The 17910-nt window shown below is 44.2% G+C and overlaps 1 protein-coding gene across 20 annotated transcripts in view; it reads right to left on the bottom strand.

The window, feature by feature from the left end:
• Positions 1–17910, bottom strand: part of nfia (nuclear factor I/A) — a 738669-nt gene that overhangs the window by 199513 nt on the left and 521246 nt on the right. The window lies entirely within an intron of this gene.

The following is a 17910-nucleotide window of genomic DNA, read 5'->3' as shown; positions in this document are numbered from 1 at the left end:
TTCTCTAGCGCCACTCATGCCAGACTCTATTATTTAAGAACACTGCACAGTACTCCATGTGTGGTCTGCCTCGTGCCCTGTATAACTGAAGTAAAGCTTCCTTTCTGTTGTATTCAATTCTCCTTGCAATAAATAGTAACAATTAATTAATTTTACTAATTACTTGCTATGCCTACATACTAATCTTTTGAGTATCATGCACAAGACACCCAGATCCCTCTGCTTCTTCTCACCATATAGAAGATATGCCATTTTTTGTTCCTCCCTCCAAGATGGACACCATCACGTTTGCCCAGATTATACCCAATTTGTTATGTTTTTGCCTGTACGCTCAACTCATACAAATCCCTTTGTAATTTCCTAATATCTGCTTCATGCCTTACTTACCGGCCAAGCTGTATGACATCAACAAATTTAGCAACCATTGTTTGGTTCCTTCAGCAGGCCATTTACCTGAATTATTAAAAAAAAAGGGCCCAGTGCTGACTGTTGTGGCATACCACTCATTACATTCCACCAACATAACAAAAAAAGACCCATTCATGCCTGGTCTCAATTTCCTGTTAAATAGCCAATCTGCTTCCACAAACCATCAGCTTTAACTTTCAGCAGTGAGCTTTGATGTAGTTATCAAAATGCCTTCTGGAAATGCAAAGATTGTATACTGTATCTACAAGTTCCTTTTTACCCACAGCATGTTATTTCCTCAAAGAACAGGACAAATTGGTTGAACATCATTGCCCTTTTACAAATCTTTGCCTGATTACCTTAAACATTTCTATGTAACCTGCTATAATGTATTTAATAATAACTTTTAACATACTCCTTACACAAATATGGTTTTTAGTTTCCTGTTTCCCTCCCTTTTTGATGAAAGAGTGATATTCACAATTTTCCAATCCCATTATGGGGTCATTAACTATTCCTATCTTGTTGCACTGTACCAGTTCTAGTACAGCCTGCTCTTAGGTTAGCTCCAGAATGTGCTGTTTCTAAAAATAATTCTGTGAATTCCTCATCCCAGTTACCTTCTCCCATTTAAACGATCTAGTCTATATGTACATTAAATTTCCCCATGACAATATCCTTCTTACAAATTCCATTATTCCTTCTTTTATTGTCTACCCTACCATGTGAATACTGTATGTTGCTCCAATAAGTGGCTTCTATCTTTTAGCATTTCTTATCCCCACCCAAACTGCTTCTATATCCTGTTTTCCCAAACTTACTTACTTATTTATTTCTATTTGTTCTGAGTTCATGTGCATGAATTTGCATATATTCAGACACAGAGCCGTTCATTTTGTCTTACTAGTTGGACAGAGGCAGTTGGGGAAGTTACTACTTTGAAGCTGCTAGTTAGTCAGGAACAAAGAGCATGGGGATAAGATTCTGTCCCAAAAACGTCCTGCTCGAGCAGCCGAGGAGCTAGGAATCTGGAGAGGTGAAGGAGTAAAGCAATTGATGTGGGGTCAGTCTCTGGAAAAGTCGTAGAAGTTGCAGAGACTCAGAAGAATCTGTCAGTAATGGTTCAGTGCAGCTGAATGTGAGAGTGAAGGAAGCCTAGGACAAAGATAAAGAAAGTTGCAAAATTCATGGCATCTACTTTGATTGCATTTGCTCTTTGATGAGAGCAACAGTGGTTAGCACTGCTGCCACACAGCACGAGGGACCCAGGCTTGATTCCATCCTCGGGCCGCTGTCTGTGTGGGGTTTGCACGTTCTCTCTATGTGGGTTTTCTCTGGGTGCTCTAGTTTCTGTCCCAAGTGCAAAGATGTGCAGGTTAGATGAATTGGCCATATTGAATTGTCCACAGTGTCCAGAAATGTACAGGCTAGGTGGATTAGTCATGGGAAATGTGGGTTACAAGGATAAGGAGGTGATCTGGTGAGATGTTTCTGAGGATCAATGTGGATTTAATGGTTCTATTGCTTTTGTAAACTCCAGCCTTATCTATTGGTTTACTCAGATTTGTACTCTGTGTTCTTTCTGGTTATGGTCTGTGTATCATTTCTCAAACAAATATTTTTCTCTCTTGCCAGGTCATTACTCTTTAATTTACCATATCCTCCCAAATTAGATCCTGTTTCCCCACTATTTCTTTTAAAATCTTCTTTCTTTTGTTCTGTGACTCACTAAATCACCAGCCCCAGCACAGTTCAGGTACAGGCCATCTCCACAGTAAAGTGCCCACTTTCTCCTACTCGTGACAATGCCCTACAAACTGGAACTCACACCAGCCATGCATTCATCTCTTAAATCTTATTCACCCAATGCTAATTATGAACATGACTCAGGCATTAATCCAGAAATTATTATCTCTAAAGTTATGATTATTTGGTGCCTGAAGCCTCATGTAGACTATGCAGACCTCCTTATTTTCTGTCTATCTACTGGCACTGAAATTGACCATGTTGACTAGATCTTCCCCCTCCCATTCTAGATCTTTTCCAGCCCACAGCAGATATACCAAACCCTGGCACCTGGTTGGTAATACAATCATTTGGATTCTTGCTTTTTGCTGCAGAAAGCAGTGTCAAATCCCCCTCACTATCTGGTCCTATTAGCGCAGCATTGCTGTTCATTCACTCCACTTGAAGAGGTTTCTGTATCATGGTGCCGTGTTCAGTTAACTCATCTAACCACCAACATTCATTCTCAACCAAACAAGGTGAAGAAACCTCCAACCTGTTGGCCTGCAGATTCTAAGGCTCCTAAGGTCTTGTCCTCTGGGACCCCTTACCTGCATCACTCACAATCATGCCTTCTATTCCCTCACCAATGTTCAAGTCAAAAGATCCTATGCCCAGAGGTATGACTGTGTCATGGAATAATGTGCCCAGGTCACTTTTTCTTCCTGATGTGCCACAGTGTCTGCAGGTCAGATTCCAGTGGCAGTATGCTTGGCTCAGTGGTTAGCACTGCTGTCTCACAGGGCTAGGGTACTGGGTTTGATTCCACCCTTGGGTGACTGGCTGTATGGAATTTGCACAGTCTCCCCGTGTCTGTGTGGGTTTCCTCTTGGGGTGCTCTGGTTTCCTCCCACAGTCCAAAGATGAGCAGGCTAGGTGAATTGGCCATGTTAAATTGTCCCTAGTGTTCAGGGATGTGTAGATTAGGTGGGTTATAGGGGGATGATCTGTGAGTCGGTGTGGACTTGTTGGGCCGAAGGGCCTGTTTCCACACTGTAGGGATTCTATGATAATCTTTGAGCACAAGCTGTTCACGCTGTAAATACCGACTGTAGATGTGTGCACCCTGAATCACACTCGCATCCAGGAATTTCATACTCTGCAATCATAACACATCATCAGTCCTGCCATCTTCATCATGTCTTCATTATGAAACTAATTACATGATTAATTATTAAACAAATGAATGTGCCTTCTTACCATCACATACCATACCACCTCAAACTTTAGAGTCTTAAACTATACCACTTAAGAAGATGATAAATAATGAAATCACTAGTTTCCTACTTCACATAGACTCACAGTGTGGGGACAAGCCCTTCGGCCCAATGGGTCCACAGTGGCCCCTGGAGCTTTCCGCTCAGACCCATCCCACGACAACTCACCTAATCTACACACCCCAAACACAATGGGTAATTTAGCATGGCCAATCCACCTAGCTTGCATATCTTTGGACTGTGGGAGGAAACTGGAGCACCTGGAGGAAACCCATGCAGGCACAGAGAGAATGTGCAAACTCCACACAGACAGTCGCCCGAGGCTGGAATCGAACCCGAGTCCCTGGTGCTGTGAGGCAGCAGTGCTAACCTCTGAGCCACTGTGCTGCTCACAATCTACTACAGTTTCTTTAAAAAATTATAAACTAGGTAGTTAGAAGTTGTCTATAAAAGTTTTATTTTGTCATATTTTGAAATTTAACATAGTATCCAAGAAGAATTACTAATTAATCAACTAACTCATGACTTTCCTGTGATGTCACTGTTTATTTTTGGCTTTCTTTTTCAATCTCCACATATTTATCATCCTGTCCACTCTTTCGTCTTTAGCTCTGTCTCTGCCTGCTCCTCACCTAACTAAAAAAGTTATTGCTTTCCTGTCACATCCCAGTTCATTGTTAATTTCTAAATATCTACCTAAGAGTCCTCCTTTCGTCCAATCTTTTCATTGCTGCTTACTATCTGTCTTAGGATTTTGTGTTTCTCTCCTTCTCAAACTGCTGCTGATTGCCTGTCTCAGGAACCACTGCTTGTCTGCTCTTCCAGGTGCTGCTGGCTGCATATCGTGGTCTGCTCCTCTAATGCCTCTGCATATTTTGAGTTATTTCAGGTTCTCTATTTGTCCCTTTTATAAAATGTGGCTGTTGGAGCATATACAACACATTCCAAAAAAAGTGGCACATTCACCCCTCCCAAATGTGTATTTGTTTCCTGCAGAATGGGATTGGCTGCAAAAAAGTGTTATTAGCGCCACAGTGTCCATTATTGCCATCAAAATCAGGAATGTTCTTCAAGGCCAGGGTGGAAGATTTCGTGGTAGTGCTCTCCAATGCTTATACCTAAGTATTACTTCCCTTCAATGGTCATACAAGAATAAACATGAGTTAGGGACAGGATTCTCATAGGGGGAATTGTCTGGTGATTCAGTGGACCCGGTGTTATGTTATTGTCAGAAGCCCTGTGCAGACAAATCAGTGATTGAGAAGAGTCAAAATGCAAAAGTCTAATGTCTCTGATGCTTCTGTCTCTGAGAAATGTGGATGCGTGGAAGAATTGAATAAAGTGTGTTCATGCCAGAAGAAACTTTCTTGAATGAGAAATTATTGAACCTGTTTTGTAATTTGTCTGCGTGCAGTTAAAAGAAAAATTGAAATGGGAAAACAAAACAGCCAAATAAACACTTGAAAAGGCAGAAGACAGTACTTTAATTTGAATATATGTTAGTTAAAAAGTATGCAGATTGCGATAATGAGGTTGATCTCTTGCACTTCCCTGTAACTTTCCTTCCCACTTGAGAGGGCCCAGAGATAATATAAGGTACAATGCAGCTGACAGAGACATGTGCTTTTGGTTTAAAGCTAGTGATCACTTAGGCCGACTGTTCTGCTTGTATAACAGATTAGGCTGACATCCTAATGGAGAACAGTAGATGGCTCAGCTTCAGGATGGCTCTGACTTTGTGCCATTTCCACTAGGGCTCTTTCTTCTCAAGTCATTGTTCATTTTACAATTCCTAACTACCATCAGTTCTGAGGAAGGATCACCGGACCCAAAACATTAACTCTGTTTTCTCCTCCACAGATGCTGCCAGGCCTGCTGAGCTTTTCCAGCAACTTTGTTTTTGTTCCACAATTCTTTCATTTTGTTTTATTTTATTTTAAATAGTTACGGCTCTTGGTCAGACTGAGATATAGTACAGTGATAATCCTCCAAGATGCAGTTCACTTCTATCTCCTCACTCAAGCTGCAGCAAATGGAAGTTTAAATTGCACACTAGATCACAGTAGCATTGAAACAGGTGCTCTAGATACTTATATGTAAGTTTATAATGTGCGCATGCTGGAAAGACAGGGAAGAAACAGTCACCAATGACACTATTTAACCACAAAAATTAGCAAGGGCTTGTCAGGAGTCCATGCCATAGTAATATTAAATTGCTCAGTTTCTGGAGGGAAACCCCACTTGACAGACCATACATTTTTGTTTCATGATTTGCTAACTAGCCTGTTAAATCGCTGAATATATTCACAAGAGGCTGCCAATGTACTTAAACAAAAAAAAACAGAGGTTTATTGTACAAAAAGACAATCTTCAAAGGTCTTTTGATCAATAGGAATATTCATGACTTTTCCTAACAACTTCCTCTGCAGACACTCGATCCCAGTGAAGTTTTACTTCTATCTTTACTCTTGATATGTTACTCAACTAACAAGATTGCAAGCAGTGATAATGGGAACTGCAGATGCTGGAGAATCCAAGATAATAAAGTGTGAAGCTGGATGAACACAGCAGGCCAAGCAGCATCTCAGGAGCACAAAAGCTGACATTTCCGGTCTAGACCCTTCATCAGAGAGGGAGATGGGGTGAGGGTTCTGGAATAAATAGGGAGAGAGGGGGAGGCGGACCGAAGATGGAGAGAAAAGAAGATAGGTGGAGAGGAGAGTAGAGGTGGGAGTTAGGGAGGGGATAGGTCAGTCCAGGGAAGACGGACAGGTCAAGGAGGTGGGATGAGGTTAGTACGTAGGAGATGGAAGTGCGGCTTGGGGTGGGAGGAAGGGATGGGTGAGAGGAAGAACAGGTTAGGGAGGCAGAGACAGGTTGGACTGGTTTTGGGATGCAGTGGGTGGAGGAGAAGAGCTCGGCTGGTTATGTGGTGCAGTGGAGGGAGGGGACGAACTGGGCTGGTTTTGGGAGGCAGTGGGGGAAGGGGAGATTTTGAAGCTGGTGAAGTCCACATTGATACCATTGGGCTGCAGGGTTCCCAAGCGGAATATGAGTTGCTGTTCCTGCAACCTTCCGGTTGCATCATTGTGGCACTGCAGGAGGCCCATGATGGACATGTCATCTAAAGAATGGGAGGGGGAGTGGAAATGGTTCACGACTGGGAGGTGCAGTTGTTTGTTGCGAACTGAGCGGAGGTGTTCTGCAAAGCGGTCCCCAAGCCTCCGCTTGCTTTCCCCAATGTAGAGGAAGCCACACCGGGTACAATGGATACAGTACATTGGCAGATGTGCAGGTGAACCTCTGTTTAATATGGAAAGTCATCTTGGGGCCTGGGATAGGGGTGAGGGTGGAGGTGTGGGGGCAAGTGTAGCATTTCCTGCGGTTGCAGGGGAAGGTGCCGGGTGTGGTGGGGTTGGAGGGCAGTGTGGAGCGAACAAGGGAGTCACGGAGAGAGTGATCTCTCCGGAAAGCAGACAAGGGTGGGGATGGAAAAATGTCTTGGGTGGTGGGGTCGGATAGTAGATGGAGGAAGTGTCGGAGGATGATGCGTTGTATCCGGAGGTTGGTGGGGTGGTGTGTGAGAACGAGGGGGATCCTCTTTGGGCGGTTGTGGCGGGGGCGGGGTGTGAAGGATGTGTTGCGGGAAATACGGGAGACGCGGTCAAGGGCGTTCTCGACCACTGTGGGGGGAAAGTTGTGGTCCTTGAAGAACTTGGACATCTGGGATGTGCGGGAGTAGAATGCCTCATCATGGGAGCAGATGCAGCGGAGGTGGAGGAATTGGGACTAGGGGATGGAATTTTTGCGGGAGGATGGGTGGGAGGAGGTGCATTCTAGTAGCTGTGGGAGTCGGTGGGCTTGAAATGGACATCAGTTACAAGCTGGTTGCCTGAGACGGAGACTGAGAGGTTGCAGGAACAGCAACTCATATTCCATTTGGGAACCCTGCAGCCCAATGGTATCACTGTGGACCTCACCAGCTTCAAAATCTCCCCTTCCCCCACCGCATCCCAAAACCAGCCCAGTTCGTCCCCTCCCCCCACTGCACCACACAACCAGCCCAGCTCTTCCCCTCTACCCACTGCATCCCAAAACCAGTCCAACCTGTCTCTGCCTCCCTTACCTGTTCTTCCTCTCACCCATCCCTTCCTCCCACCCCAAGCCGCACTTCCATCTCCTACCTACTAACCTCATCCCACCTCCTTGACCTGTCCATCTTCCCTGGACTGACCTATCCCCTCCCTGCCTCCCCACCTATACTCTCCTCTCCACCTATCTTCTTTTCTCTCCATCTTTGGTCCGCCTCCCCCTCTCTCCCTATTTATTCCAGAACCCTCACCCCATCCCCTCTCTGATGAAGGGTCTAGGCCCGAAACGTCAGCTTTTGTGCTCAAGATTGCAAGCAGTTTCATTGTGGTGAATTCCTGCACATTCACTAGATGTGATTCTTCCTATTATCATCCCTCTCTGAGACACCGATAGACAATCATTCAACTCTAAATGAAAGCTCTGGTCTTTGCTAGCTCTGACCACTTGGACTGCTAAAAGTGCTCAATACTTTTTTCCAGCTCTAAAGGCCTGAACATTGCCAAAACTAAAACCTGTCATTCTACTCACATGATAATAAAATTTGAGGCTGGATGAACACAGCAGGCCAAGCAGCATCTCAGGAGCACAAAAGCTGACGTTTCGGGCCTAGACCCTTCATCAGAGAGGGGGATGGGGAGAGGGAACTGGAATAAATAGGGAGAGAGGGGGAGGTGGGCCGAAGATGGAGAGTAAAGAAGATAGGTGGAGAGAGTATAGGTGGGGAGGTAGGGAGGGGATAGGTCAGTCCAGGGAAGACGGACAGGTCAAGGAGGTGGGATGAGGTTAGTAGGTAGATGGGGGTGCGGCTTGGGGTGGGAGGAAGGGATGGGTGAGAGGAAGAACCGGTTAGGGAGGCAGAGACAGGTTGGGCTGGTTTTGGGATGCAGTGGGTGGGGAGGAAGAGCTGGGCTGGTTGTGTGGTGCAGTGGGGGGAGGGGACGAACTGGGCTGGTTTAGGGATGCAGTAGGGGAAGGGGAGATTTTGAAACTGGTGAAGTCCACATTGATACCATTAGGCTGCAGGGTTCCCACGCGGAATGTGAGTTGCTGTTCCTGCAACCTTCGGGTGGCATCATTGTGGCAGTGCAGGAGGCCCATGATGGACATGTCATCAAGAGAATGGGAGGGGTAGTGGAAATGGTTTGCGACTGGGAGGTGCAGTTGTTTGTTGAGAACTGAGCGGAGGTGTTCTGCAAAGCGGTCCCCAAGCCTCCGCTTGGATTCCCCAATGTAGAGGAAGCCGCACCGGGTACAGTGGATGCAGTGTACCACATTGGCAGATGTGCAGGTGAACCTCTGCTTAATGTGGAATGTCATCTTGGGGCCTGGGATAGGGGTGAGGGAGGAGGTGTGGGGGCAAGTGTAGCATTTCCTGCAGTTGCAGGGGAAGGTGCCAGGTGTGGTGGAGTTGGAGGGCAGTGTGGAGCGAACAAGGGAGTCACGGAGAGAGTGGTCTCTCCGGAAAGCAGACAGGGGTGGGGATGGAAAAATGTCTTGGGTGGTGGGGTCGGATTGTAAATGGCGAAAGTGTCGGAGGATGATGCATTGTATCCGGAGGTTGGTAGGGTGGTGTGTGAGAACAAGGGAGACCCTCTTAGGGCGGTTGTGGCGGGGGCGGGGTGTGAGGGATGTGTTGCGGGAAATACGGGAGACGCGGTCAAGGGCGTTCTCGATCACTGTGGGGGGAAAGTTGCGGTCCTTAAAGAACTTGGACATCTGGGATGTGCGGGAGTGGAATGTCTTGTTCCCATTATCTCTCATTCTACTCACATGGATCTTTTCTTTCTGAAAAGGACCTGCTTGCAGTGTCTTTCCATCTATCTGTTGCACTTGGAGTTATAAATTAGAATACATTAAATTACAAAGGTATTATTTGAAAGAAACAATAAAGTAAATTCTTCCTTGACTGGAGAACAAAGATCTGAGGCCAAGGAATTATCTCACCACGTGACTTGCTGCATAAAGGCAGGCATTTAGCTTAAATCACATGATTTATTGGAAAGGCTGTTTTGACCAAGCACTTTGAAAAATGAACTCTGGTCCTAAAAAAGTCACCTTCACAGAACCGAAAAACAAAAACATTACTTCTACTTAAAAACCTGAGTCCCCTATTATGACCTTCCATTATACACTCACTAACTTATAACAATTTTACTTTGAACTCACAGATGTCTTAACAGGAGTAAGTTATTCAGCCCTTCGGGTTTGCTCCATCATTCATGGCTGGTCATCTAACTCATCAAACTGTTCCTGCCTTTCTCCTCATTCCCTTTAGCCCTAAGAACTATATCTACATTCTTCTTGAAAATATCCAATATTTTTGCTTCAGAGATAATGGGAACTGCAGATGCTGGAGAATCCAAGATAACAAAGTGTGAAGCTGGATGAACACAGCAGGCCAAGCAGCATCTCAGGAGCACAAAAGCTGATGTTTCGGGCCCAGACCCTTCATCAGAGAGGGGGATGGGGTGAGGGTTCTGAAATAAATAGGGAGAGAGGGGGAGGCGGACCAAAGGTGGAGAGAAAAGAAGATAGGTGGAGAGGAGAGTATGGGTGGGGAGGTAGGGAGGGTAGAGTTCAGTCCAGGGAGGACGGACAGATCAAGGAGGCGGGATGAGGTTCGTAGGTAGGAAATGTAGGTGCAGCTTGAGGTGGGAGGAGGGGATAGGTGAGAGGAAGAACAGGTTAGGGAGGCGGGGACAAGCTGGGATGGTTTTGGTATGCAGTGGGGGGAGGGGACGAGCTGGGCTGTTTTTGGGATGCATTGGGGGAAGGGGAGATTTTGAAGCTTGTGAAGTCCACATTGATACCATTGGGCTGCAAGGTTCCCAAGCGGAATATGAGTTGCTGTTCCTGAAACCTTCGGTTGGCATCATTGTGGCACTGCAGGAGGCCCATGATGGACATGTCGTCTGAGGAATGGGAGGGGGAGTTAAAATGGTTCGCGACTGGGAGGTGCAGTTGTTTATTGCGAACTGAGCGGAGGTGTTCTGCAAAGCGGTCCCCAAGCCTCCGCTTGGTTTCCCCAATGTAGATGAAGCCACACTGGGTACAGAGGATACAGTATACCACAATGGCAGATGTGCAGGTGAACATCTGCTTAATATGGAAAGTCATCTTGGGGCCTCAGATGGGGGCGAGGGAGGAGGTGTGGGGGCAAGTGTAGCACTTCCTGCGGTTGCAGGGGAAGGTGCCGGGTGTGGTGGGGTTGGAGGGGAGTGTGGAGCGAAGCTGCTTTCTGTGGAAAAAAGTTCCACAGGTTCACCATTCTTCTGGTGAGTAAATTTCCCTTCACCTCAGTCTTAAATGGCTTACCTCCTGGTTTCCTCGGAAAAAAAAAGTTGCAGCAAGTCTTGTAATTAGGTTAAACACCTCAGACCTATATGTTTCTGGCTAGAACATGTCATGGAGGAATTGAGCATTCAGCATGGAAAGTAAAAAGGAGTGATCTTTGACAACAGGAATTGGCATAGCCTTTTAATTGCTGTAGTCACAGTTGCCTGTTCTTTGAACCAGAGAGATTATCTGAGATTTCAATGACAACAGTTAGAATGGAGTGTTTGAATAGGGAACCATTATCAGAGGTTGAGCAATAAAGAGCAGCAGAATCCCTGCCCAGATTAATGGACTGATTAGAAAATTGGTTTCTGGTAAATGGGCTGTAATAATGCGAATTTTTCAAACAAAATGGACCAAAGTTGCCAAATGTTCACCTTAAAGTCAATGGTACAGTTACCCATCTGTGCTTTCAGAGCTGCAGAAGCTATTTACATTTTATTCTCTTAGATTTCTGCAGATAAATGATATTTTCCCTCCTCAACTTTGTTATCTTCATTCCCAGCGACAGTACACCCTGGCTACTCAGTGTCCAACCCTCCTTCCTATGAGGCCAAATTGCATTCTTTCCATTGCTCTGTCTCTGTCACATCTGTTCTGAATGTGTCATCTTCTAAAGTGCTATTTCTGATGGGGTAAATAAATGGGAAGCAGTAGATGTAAGGTATTCGAATTTCCTAAAGGCCAAACACAAGGTTGCTTATGGAGGTGGTGTGATATATTAGCAGCGAGACAGGATTGGCTCAGGGGAAAGGGAGGATGAGGAAAAATGGGTAAACAGCACATTGGAAAATTACAACTAATGAAATTCCACATGGATTAGCACTGGTTCTTCGATTATTTATGACCATACGTAAATTGAATAGACTTGGAACTGATCTAGCAACTGAACACTTGGTATCCATGAGGGGCTATGGGCTATCAGCAGGAGATGTGTACTCCAACACAATCTGCAACCTCATGGTTTGGCATATTTCTCACTCTAACATTGCCATCAAGCCAGAAGATCAATCCTGCTTTAATAAAAAAGTGCAGGAGGCATGTCAGCAGCAGTTCCAGGCATGTCTAAAAGTTAGATGGCAATCTGCTAAGCTACAACACAGAATTACTTGCAAGATTATGAGCCCTCACAACATTAAGGCAATATTACTGCGGACTTTTGCTCCAGAACTTGCTGCACCCCAAGCAAAGTTATTCCAGTCCAGCTATAACACAGACATCTACCCAACAATGTGGAAAATGGCCCAGTTATGTCTGGTATACAAAAAGTTGGAGATTTCTAGCACATCCAATTATGGCCCCATCACTCCAGCATCAATCAGTGGTAAAGTGATGGAAGGTGTCATCAATGATACTGTCAAGCAACTCCCACTTATTGATAACCTGCTTGTTGATATTCAGTTTAGAATGCAGGGTCACTTAGCACCAGATCTCAATGCAGCCTTTGTTAAAACATGGGTAAAAGAACTGAATTCCAGGAATCAGCTGAAGGTGACTAGCCTTGACATCAGGGTCACTTAGTGTGACACCAAGAAGTCCTAATAAAACCAGAATCAGTGGGAATCAGAGGGATAACTCTCCACCGGTTGGATTCACATCTGAAACAAAGGAAGACAGTTGTGGTTGTTGGAGGTTATTCATCTCAGCTCCAGGACATCTCTGCAGGACTTCCTCAGGGAGACCTAAACATCTTCAGCTGCTTCACTATAGATTTTCCCTCCATCATGGGGTTAGATGTAAGGATTTTTGTTGATGATTGCATGAACAGCTGAAACAGTCCATGTTCAATTGCAGCAAGACATAAACAATATCCAGGTTTGGGCTGGTAAATGGCAACTAACATTTGTTAACCACTATGTGGAGGTGCGGTGTTGGATGGGGGTAGACAAGCTCAGAAGTTAGACGACACCAGGTTATAGCCTAACAGGTTTATTTGTAATCACAAGCTTTCATAACATTGCCCTCTTGTCAGGTGAACTTTACATGACAAAGGGGCAATGCTCTGAAAGCTTGTGACTTCAAATAAACCTGTTGGACTATAACCTGGTGTTGACTGACTTCTAACATTTGGTCGGTCAGTGACCATCTCCAGCAAGAGAGAATCTAATCATTGTACCACGATATCACCATTATAAAATCCCCCACTATCAACATTCCGAGGACACCATCAATGAAACTGGGCTGGGTACCAATTATACTAATACTGTGGATACACGAGCAAGTCAGAAGCTTGGAATCCTGCAGCTCCGACTCCCCAAAGCCTGTTCACCATCAAGGAGGCACAAAATCAGAAGTGTGCTGGAAAACTTCCACTTGGCTGGTCGGGTGCAGCTGCAACACCACCCAGGAAAAACCAGCCTGTCTGACTGGCACCACATCTAAAAACATTCACTCCCCCCACCACCACTGATACTCTGTAATGGCAGTGTGTACCATTCACACAATGCACTGCAGAAATTCACCGAGGTTCCTTCAACAGCACCTTCCAAACACACAACCTCAATTGTCGAGAAGGTCAGAGACAGCCAAAACATGGGAACACGATTAGTTGCAAGTTCTATTCCAAGCCATTCACCAACCTGACTTGGAATTTCATCACCGTTCCTTCAGTGTCACTGGGTTAAAATCCTGGAACTCCTTCCCTAATGGCATTGTGGGTCTAGCTACACTACACAGACCACAGTGGTTCAAGAAGGCAGCTCACCACCATCTTCCCAAAAGCATCTTGGAATGCACATTAAAATGTTTGGCCTGCAGTAACACTCACATCTCATGAATGAAGTTAAAAAAGGGTTTTTGTTTCAAAAATGTAAATGTTATAATCAAAATAATCAAGTCAGATTGTTGGATTCGACTTCAGACTATACAAAGCTCCCACTGGAGTTTTGAAATGGCTAGCTAAACTATAATAAAATGCTAAGTATGCTTAGGGGCACATGCTATGAAACATCTACAAGAAATTAGTCTTGCACCTCTCTTTGTGAATCTCCGGAGTCAACGTTTTACAGCCTTAGCTGAAGCACACTTCCAACATACTATGTACATATAACATTTCCTGAAGGAAAAGTTCTCAAAATCTAAATGATACCAATTCAATTCTCAGTGATCATTTAAGATCGGACAGTTACTGTAATGTATATGAATTCAGCATGAGGATAGATATCTAACAAAGAATACTGTCCAACATCTAACACATTTCACACTTCCAAAAATATACCACACAATTATAATACTCTTACATTCCATCTATTTGAATCCAAAATGAAATTGAAACAACATTGCTAATTTCTTTCTGCAACAATGAAGGAGGTCACAGCAGCATCATGTAGCTCTCACTATGGTCTGGCATTATGCCAGCAAGTTTTAAGATAGATTTAGTTACAAGAAATATCTAACACTTTTCAAATGTACTAAATAAGAACCATTTACAAATAATTTGTTGAATGTTTCTTACAAAAAGCTGGGCTTGTGCCAGACTATAGCCAGAATTCGTGTGGCACTTTCTCTGACAAGCCGTGAACAATGTTGAGGAACACAAAATGCAGACAGCCTTGCCATTAACGCCAGAAGCATGCTGAACGGTTTAAGAACTGCTTGATTTTCATATTACTATCAGTAAAATTAATACAAAATTAGTTTCTGTAGTGATTTAATATTTTACCATAAACTGGTGATCTACAAGGTTCAGTGTTGTTTGTAATTCGTATAAAATGATATGGATGAAAATGTAGATGGCCTAATAAGTTTGTACAAACACCCACTAAGCACTGTTACATGGCCACCAGGAGATGCTGGTACTTTCTGGGGCTTTGTTTAAAGCAACATTGAAACTGTGCACCTTCAGAACACAACGACCAAGTAATGTTCTGAATGCCGCTTAATTGGAATATAAATATTTCTGCAGTGGGAGAAACAGTTTACGAGTGTGGCAGCAACAAATATAATTTTATTCTGATTCTAACATGACAGCAATTAATTGAAGCAAGTTATTACTTTTAAATGACAGGCTGCATTATGTGGAAAAATCACTCTGTTAACATTGTTGAGTACAACATGAAAGAATATCTCTAAATCTGTGAAGTGCGCAGACTGAAGTGAAATTGAATTAAAAGATTTTTTAGAAGATTGAAAATTGAAGCACTGTTGCTCTACTTTCATACAGGATCTCTCAATCTGAATCTTTGAAAATTCTGAAGTGCTCCACAGCGTACAAACACAACGTAGCCATGAAACACAGCTACTTTCTAGATCTCCAACCTCTCACTGCAGCAGTTAATATATGTACAAGTTGAGAGAGATGCGGATTTCTAAAGATCTTCGTAGAACATGGAACATAGAAAAGTACAGCACAGTACAGGCCCTTCGATGTTGTGCCGACCTATTATCCTATTAAGATCAATCTACCCTGCATACCCTACATTTTACTATCCTCCGTGTGCCTATCCAAGAATTGCTTAAAAAGTCTCTTAAAGTATCTGACTCCACTACCACTGCTGGCAGCACATTCCACATGCCCACCACTCTCTATGTGAAGAACCTACCTCTGACATCTCCCCTACACCTTCCTCCAATCACCTTAAAATTATGCCCCCTCGTAATAGTCATTTCTGCCCTGGGAAACTCTCTGACTATCCTCTCTATCTATGCCTCTCATCATCTTGTAACACCTCTATCAAGTCACCTCTCATCCTTCTTTGCTCCAATGAAAAAATCCCCAGCTCCCTCAACCTTTCCTCATACAAACTGCACCCCAGTTCAGGCAGCATCCTGGTAAATCTCCTCTGCACTCTCTCTAAAGCTTCCACATCTTTCCTATAATGAGGTGACCAGAACTGAACGCAATATTCCGAGTGTGGTCTAACCAGAGTTTTACAGAGCTGCAGCATAACCTTGTGGCTCTTAAACTCAATTCCCCTGCCAATGAAAGTCAACACATCATACGCCTTCTTTACAACCTTATCAACTTGGGTAATAACTTTGAGGGATCTATAGACATGGACCCCAAAATCTCTTTGTTTCTCCACACTGCCAAGAATCCTGCCATTTACCCTGTATTCTGCATTCAAATTTGACCTTCCAAAATGAATCACTTCACACTTTTCTGGGTTGAATTCCATCTGCCACTTCTTTGCCCAGCTCTGCATCCTGTCAATGTCCCTTTGCAACCTACAGCAGCCCTCGATGCTGTCCACAACTCCACGAACCTTCGTATCATCGGCAAACTTACTAACCCACCCTTCCACTTCCTCATGCAAGTCATTTATAAAGATCACAAAGAGCAGGGGTCCCAGAACAGATCCCTGCAGAACACCACTGGTCACCGAGCTCCAAGCTGAATACTTTCCATCTACTACCATCCTCTGTCTTCTATTGGACAGCCATCTTCATACACTTCTTCATACAGAAATTGTCACAGATTTTTGTTCAAGAGCTTTTAAATGAGTCCTAGATTAGTTATGTTCCAGTCCAACACTGACAATATAGACTTCTTTAGCTCTGAACCCAAGGAATGATTGCACTCAAATTACCGCATTTTTACTCTTTGATTTCACAATTTGATATTTCACTGCTTGCAGCCTAATGGAGAGATTCAAGAAGCAGGTAAAATAATGCACATGAAATTTAAGAATTTTTCAAACAGTAATGACCCTAATCTCACTTGATGGTTGCAGAGACCAGCATTCCCATCTTCCCAATTTTCTGCTCAAGAATTAATCATTGAAAAACCATAAATGCTACAAATTTGACTCACTGGTCAATACTGCAGATTTTCCATTTGCTTCTCAAATTGAACATCTTTCCCTTTACCTTACTCAACTTCCTCCAAGGAAAAGCATTGCTAGGGGTGTCCAGTCTGGTCATGCACACAGGCTTTTTTTTCCTGGGTTATTTCACTACTCTCTTTTGTTCACATAGTCCATCCTTACTTTCTCGATCTCATTTTCTTGGGATAGGCTAACCACCAATAATCATTATAAGCTCCTAATGCTTTCACAACTACTTGGACATTAACTTCCTTACAGCTTGCTTCATATTAAGACCCCAATACATTCTCCCAGATGCTCCATCCATCTGTTCAGATAAACATTTCACGCCTGTGCTTCTAATACATCTTCTCATTTCCTTACCAGACTCTGCTCCATTGCGGATGATGGGCCCTTGCGTATGTCCACCCCAATTCCTACACATTTGCTTTCTTTGTTTCCCCTCCCTCACAGAACCATGATGAGGTTGCCTCCCAAAAGACTCCAGATTCAAGAGATGGTTCTCCAGTGTTTGTAACTTCCATTGTGATACCACCACGAAACACAAACTTTCTTTTTTTTTGCTTCTGTTTTGGAAAGGAAGATAATGTTCCCTTTAAATCTTCCTACAGCAGCTTTCCACGCAGATGTAACATTTGCCCTTTTACTTCCTCTTGTGTCATCATCCAATGCCCCAAACATTCCTTTCAGATGAAGCCTTGAATTACGTATACTCTCGAGTTAGCGTACGATATTAGGTGTTCACAATGTGATCTCTTCTTTACGGTGAAGTCCAAATGTAATCCAGGTGACTGCTGTAGGGAATGCTTTATCAACAAATGTGACCTCATGCTTCAAATCACCTGTCACTTTAATTCTTCATTTTGCTCTCAACCTGACATTGGTCTGCTGCAGAGATAATGGGAACTGCAGATACTGCAGAATCCGAGATAACAAAGTGTGGAGCTGGATGAACACATCAGGCCAAGCAGCATCTTTGGAGCACTTCCCAGTCGCGAACCATTTTAACTCCCCCCTCCCATTCCTTAGACGACATGTCTATCCTGGGTCTCCTGCAGTGCCATAATGATGCCACCTGTACGTTGCAGGGACAGCAACTCACATTCCGCTTGGGAACACTGCAGCCCAATGGTATCAATGTGGATTTCACAAGCTTCAAAATCTCCCCGCCCCCCACTGCATCCCAAAACCAGCCCAGCTCATCCCCGCCTCCCTAACCTGTTCTTCCTCTAACCTATCCCCTCCTCCCACCTCAAGCCGCACCTCCATTTCCTACCTACTAACCTCATCCCGCCCCCTTGACCCAT

The sequence above is a fragment of the Stegostoma tigrinum genome, chromosome 8 (genome assembly GCF_030684315.1).
Source record: "Stegostoma tigrinum isolate sSteTig4 chromosome 8, sSteTig4.hap1, whole genome shotgun sequence".
Taxonomy (NCBI): Eukaryota; Metazoa; Chordata; class Chondrichthyes; order Orectolobiformes; family Stegostomatidae; genus Stegostoma; species Stegostoma tigrinum.
The sequence above is the reverse complement of the archived record's forward strand: the minus strand, read 5'-3'. Positions and strand labels throughout refer to the sequence as shown.